Source organism: Cyprinus carpio, unplaced genomic scaffold (assembly GCF_018340385.1).
Source record: "Cyprinus carpio isolate SPL01 unplaced genomic scaffold, ASM1834038v1 S000006642, whole genome shotgun sequence".
Classification (NCBI taxonomy): Eukaryota; Metazoa; Chordata; class Actinopteri; order Cypriniformes; family Cyprinidae; genus Cyprinus; species Cyprinus carpio.
Genome location: NW_024879269.1, coordinates 50864 through 57076, shown reverse-complemented (window position 1 = coordinate 57076; position 6213 = coordinate 50864). Strand labels below are relative to the sequence as shown.

General features: G+C 36.8%; 1 pseudogene; it reads left to right on the top strand.

Annotated features, from left to right (window-relative positions):
- The first annotated feature begins 1716 nt into the window (after positions 1–1716).
- Positions 1717–5935, top strand: LOC122133893 (annotated as a pseudogene).
- The last annotated feature ends 278 nt before the right edge of the window (positions 5936–6213 follow it).

The following is a 6213-nucleotide window of genomic DNA, read 5'->3' as shown; positions in this document are numbered from 1 at the left end:
TATGCGACTTTTAAATTATTACCGAGGACAACCTGTCATTTGTACGCGCAAGTCCCACCGTGTAACAATTAAAATCTATCTGTGCAAGAAGAACTGCTTTTCCGCGTGTGTTCCGCGAAGAAAAATAGTTTCCTTCATGTGCACTCGAGTCCCACTGTCCGATTGCATAATATTAAGATTACCAGCTGCGTACGGTAAAAAACTTCAAATCTGGCGACCCGAAAGATTAGTCCTACTGTGCTTAAATGCTGCAATAATAACGGGGCAACATCAATATACAGTTCCACAACTTTTAGCGACTCAGAAACCTTTCATCACCAAAAGTTGCCTAAAAACCGTTTTTTGATCCGAGCGTCCAGGGGATGTTGGTTCTTCACCTAAGGCAATGTCTAACTTAAAAAAGAAAAAAGTTCTTCACCTAAGGCAATGGTGAAGTGGTATCAGGAATTACCACTTCCTTGATTTGTTAAAAGAAATTGTTAGTGGTCCAAGCTATATCAACTATGTAATATCCTAATAAAGTCAGAGAAGACTCACTTTAAAATAATAAAACAGATACCTGTAATGATTCTTATTAGTACTAGCCTAAGTTTAAGCAGCGGTTTTCGCCTTGATGCAGTTTCTGTTCAAGAAGAAAATGAAACAATTGTACACTTATTTTTCAGTTGTTATTATATCAAATTATTTTGGTCCCGAGTTTCTTGGTTTCTTTTTGAGTTATTTTATAAGTTTGTCACAATAACTGATGTAATGGTCTTGTTTATGGATTGTGATACTAGTTTATTGGAAATGGATAATATAATTAAACTTCTTTATTCTATTAGGAAAAAATATCACATTACAAAGCAAAAAATGCATAATGACTGCACCAAATGGTTGACTATTTTCCACTGATCTGAAGATTTTTACCACTCTCTAACTTCAATAGAGAATAATCGAAAAAGCTCTAAAGACATCTAAACTGCTGAAAATGATACTTAATGTATTAGAAACATGATTGATATGTGATACAGGATGCAGAATTTCGATCTTATTGTTTTACACAGATTCCAATGTCTCTGTATTCCCCCTTTTTGTTATCTCAATAAATAAAAAAATGATAAAATATATTATATATATATATATATATATATATATATATATATATATATAACAATATATATACATATATATACATATATACACATATATATACATACATACATATACATACATATATATACACATACACACACATACACATATATACATATATATACATATTAGAGTTGAGATAACCTCCAAAACCAAAGGAAATAACTTTTTATAGGTCATTATCATCAAATGTTTCTAAAATGTTTACATTCAGAGGCAGATTGCCGGCAAACAACAGCGATTTTAGGATAGTTTGTGGTTTGATCTTAGTGACTTAGGAGTCTCCTCTTCACTACTCTTAACCTTTCAAAGATTTAAGAGCTAGTGTTAGAGCTAAAACGCTTTGTGAAATACTCTAGAGCAAACATTTAGTCCTAAATTTAGGATTGACACGCCCACTATTTTAAAGATTTTCTCCTAAATCGGCGAGTTTTGAGCTACTTTTTAGCCTTAAGATGTTTTGAAAATTAAAAAAAGGTTGGTTTTTTTTTTAAAAAAAAGTGTTAAATCATTTGTTTGGTCACGAGTTGTAGTTTTCCTTGTTCAGCAGCCGCGGCGTTGATAGGTGGTGGCATGACCGTGACGAGTCCCGTGACGTCAGCGGGCCTGAAGGCGGAAGTAAGACAATCAACACCTGAACACGGAACAGCGACGGACGTTATTATCAGTAGTGTCTAGAAACAAACAGACTCTGGAGGGATTTTCCAGTTTTCGCGGAAATACAGAACAATATGTCCGTATTCGGCAAACTGTTCGGCGGCGGGGGGGAAAGGAGGCAAAGCCGCCCGAGCCCACAAGAAGCGATCCAGAAACTCCGTGAGACAGAAGAGATGTTAACCAAGAAACAAGAGTACTTAGAGCAAAAGATTGATGCGGAACTATTAACGGCAAAGAAAAACGGCATTGAAAACAAAACGAAGGTATGTATTTAAAACCGAGCCGTCATGGGGAGAAGGATCATAGTTGTCTTAAATAACTTTTTTTAAAGGAAGCTCATCTCTTCTCTCTCGCCCCACCTGTCGTCGATTTCAGTGATGTTAGTTAGGTAACGTTAGCTACACCCATGCGTCACTATGAAGTCAGTTTATTAATATAACACTTATGTCAGGTGGGATACGCTTGTCCAGAACTAAATTCAAGAGTTGGGGTTAAATTAAGGATATCACTTAGTTAGGTCTGATTGGTTGCCATGTGGTGTTGTGAAATAACCATTGACATACTTAATTGAATGCATTGTTTACTATAACGAAACATCCCACATGCTGGGAATAGCTTGTTTGTGTATGGTTCAGTCTTAATCTTGAATCAACCTTGTTGATTAGCTTAGAAAAAAAAGTGATGTCATAGTGTGAGTGTAATCTGTTAACCCTTTTTTTTTTTTTAAAGCTGCTTTACAGGCCCTGAAAAGAAAGAAGCGATATGAGAAGCAGCTGGCTCAGATAGATGGCACTCTCTCCAGTTCATTGAGTTCCAGCGAGAAGCATTGAGAATGCTCAATACAAAACACTGAAGTGCTTAAAAACATGGCTTGGCAGCCAAGCCCATGAAGACAGCTGCTACAAAAACATGTAAGATGCCCGATAGTAAAATTTCCTGTACCGCCAGAATACAGTTAGTGATGTGCAAAAATAGAAACTGATTTAATATTATTGGTTGTTTTTAGGGATATAGACAAAAGTGGATCGCACCTCATGCAGGACATCACAGAGCAGGAGCTGGCAAACAGAGATTTCCGATGCCATTTCGGAAGCCTATAGGTTTTGGAGAAGACTATGATGAGGTGAGTTGAGACAAAGGGAGCGAACTTGTGTGATGTTTGACAACACATTGCTGCATTATTTCAAGAATTTGAATCAAAAATAAAAAAAATACATACATTAAGTATGACATTCAGAGTTCCTCAACGGAACTTGTTAGGATTTTAAAATATCAAGCAAAGAAGCATTGTGACTAAAAAATTATTTAAGATTCTGCATTATTTTAAGAAACATTGTGATGCTGATCCTGTGACTCAGATGTTTTTGCTCTTTGGATCATCTTGTTAAGAACATCGGCAGGTTTAAACATTTATATTAAACATTATTGTAAATTTTGGACTTACATTTTTTAGAGAAGTATCTAACTCTCTGATTAAGGTGAAATTGCTTGATAATACGTCTTACATGGATGTATCTCTTCAAATGCAGTTTTTACAGATGTTGACCGAACAATGCAATTCCTTTCCTTTCTAGGATGAGCTTTTGGCTGAATTAGAGGAGTTGGAACAGGAGGAACTGGACAAGAACCTGCTGGAAATTGGTGGCACAGAGGATGTCCCTCTGCCCAGTGTGCCTTCAAACCCATTACCCAAGAGAAACCTGTTGGTTTGTTTCATGCTGTTCAGTACATATCAACATAATACTAACATAGAATTTGTTGTTATATCTCACAAACTACTTTCAGATTTTTACTTATGAGACAATACGCGGTGAAACTGGACTTGAAAAGTGGATTACACTATTAGAAAGATCGCCTCGAGAGTGTTCCCTGTGGAAACCCTTATAACTATTTGCCTTTGTGTTTCTCCAGCCCAAAAAAAAGAGAGAAGAGGAGGATGAGGATGACATGGCTGAAGAACTCAAGGGTGGGCCATGTGAATGTACCCAATCTGACAGACTCTTGTTGCTCATCGTGGTTGGCCTGGGCAGGCAAACCCGAGAACCCTTTAGAGGGTTAACACTACAAAACAAATTTTACCATAGCTCTTGCAGAGTGGATAAAACAAGCCCAGAAAAAAAAAAAAAAAAAAACACGATTATACAACTACAAATGGATATAAAGCAGGTTAATCTGACAATAAAATCTGATGACATAACATATTAAGTGAACCTTAAATGTTTGCCCTTGGTTATTTAGGTGTAATGCATTGGTGTTTCCTTTCTAATTTTCCCTCTTTTGATAGAGGTGTTTTTGACCTCTCTACTACTCAAGAAAACTGCTTGTTTTTGTTTTGTCATGAGATAAGCATGTTTGCCACAATACACAGTTTCATATACATGATCAACACGCTCTCATCTCATATGATTTATTAAATATATTTGGTATTGTTGTTTGCTTCGATCTTCGAATCTCTAATGTGTTCTGTTAAATTAATGTTATTCAGCACTTCCAACAGCATAAGCTTTTTGACAGTTTGTTGACAGTGACCATATTATGGTTTGGAGACAATAACAAACTGAAATGAGCTAACATTACTAGCTTCATTATATATATATATATAAAAATTGACTGCCCATCATGTGTTTTTTGTTTTGTGCTGCATCCAAACAGTTGCAGAAAATGACCTATTAATAACAGATCTTTCCAGCTGTGCTCTCTTCAGGCCTGATTCATTGATGTGCTGAGGGTTTATCAGACAGTAGATGGTGTGTAATTATACAAAAACTACCATATTTTTTTTTCCCCGTATGGAGCATATATACTTTTGAAATGCAAAAATGCTGTATCTATTCAGGTTGAGGCATATGTGTACATTTGTATGTTTAAAAAAAAAAATGAGATGGCTTATTTGAGAGATCATTAAACTTGGATTCTTTTCTCTGGTGGTGTTAGTCTTCTGTAGTATATATAGCTTAGTTCTCTGTTCAAATTATATATGAAACAACTTCTGTCCTGCCCTTGCAATCAAAAGCATATAAAGACGTGTCTGCTGTGTTATGTGCCTTAATGAAAGGCATGCTGATGCGATTTGAGTGGCAATCCTTTTAAATGACTGTAATGAAATGCCTCATGGCTGACTGATGGAAATTATAAGAAAGAGTGAGGCATGGTGTTTGTACTGCATCTAGCTGCTCATTTCCACTCTTTTCTTCAAAAAAAGTTGATTTTGTTGTTCTTTTCTGTTACATTCATGCTGATAATGGGTTTGGTGGAGTCATGATTTTCAATAAAAGCACATGGCTGTTTTGCTTCCTGAAAACAAATCTTGTTTATTTGATTAATTCACATTTCGATTCGTGGTGTTCTACATATATGTCTGTAAAGAAGCCACAAAGCAAACAACAATAATAATTATTGAGTATAAATGTAACTCGGAACATAAATCTTGTAATCGATTGAAAATACATCAGCAGCGTCATTTGCAAAGTCGCGTAATGTTGTCATCGCGATGATGTAATCAGTGGTCGTCAGGTACGCGTGCGCGTTAAACTCCCCTATTGCTGATGCAAGACAGTGGATGAGCAGCAGCTAGTGTTAACCGTGTCCAGCGAGGTTTAACAGGACGAAAACAGCAATATTAGATTCAGTCATCATGTCCGAAGACGGTATTGTGGTGGACTATGTATATTTTGTTATTATTGACAGCTGAGTGGAAATATTCAGTTATCATGTTGTGACTTTTTGGCATAGATTATGAAAGAGTTAACGTCGTGCTATTGTCGCTGTACGTTTGCTATCATTGCATTATTTCTATTGTATAAAATACAAAACTAGAAGTAAATAATACTCAACATTGCGCTGAGCAGTAAAAAGAAGCTGAGCTCAGTAGTTGTGTCCTTTCAGCACATTACTGAGGCATGTTTTGTGCAAATGAACCTGGTGTGTTGTGTGTCCTCAGATTTTATTCGACCCCTCCACATCAAAGAAGAAAAAGGAAGAAGAAGAAGCCGCTTTCGGCACTCGAAACGAGGATGGAGATGAGAGGCTCAACAGACTGACAACAGAAAAGGCTGAGCCTGAAGCAGCAGGAGGAGCGCGAGAACTGGACCCCGAAGATGATGAGGAGATCAAGAAAAAGGGTGAGAAGGGGATGCAAGTATGATCATCCATTGTAGTGTTTTGCACTCTTCCTGCTTTATCTCTGGGCCTTGGGTTTAGTCGAATGTGATTCTCAACAAATGTTTTTAAATCACAAACTTGGAACATTTCAACACTTTGCGATGTGGGATTACGTCAACAGTGCGGTTTCTGACACTCACTTTTTGATCTTCACAGAGCCTTCGGATGATTTGGATGATCTGAACTGCTTTAACCAGAAAGAAAGAAGAAAAAGCCGAAGGTGTTTGAAAATGACGTTGAGGAGGGCATGAAGGTAATTGT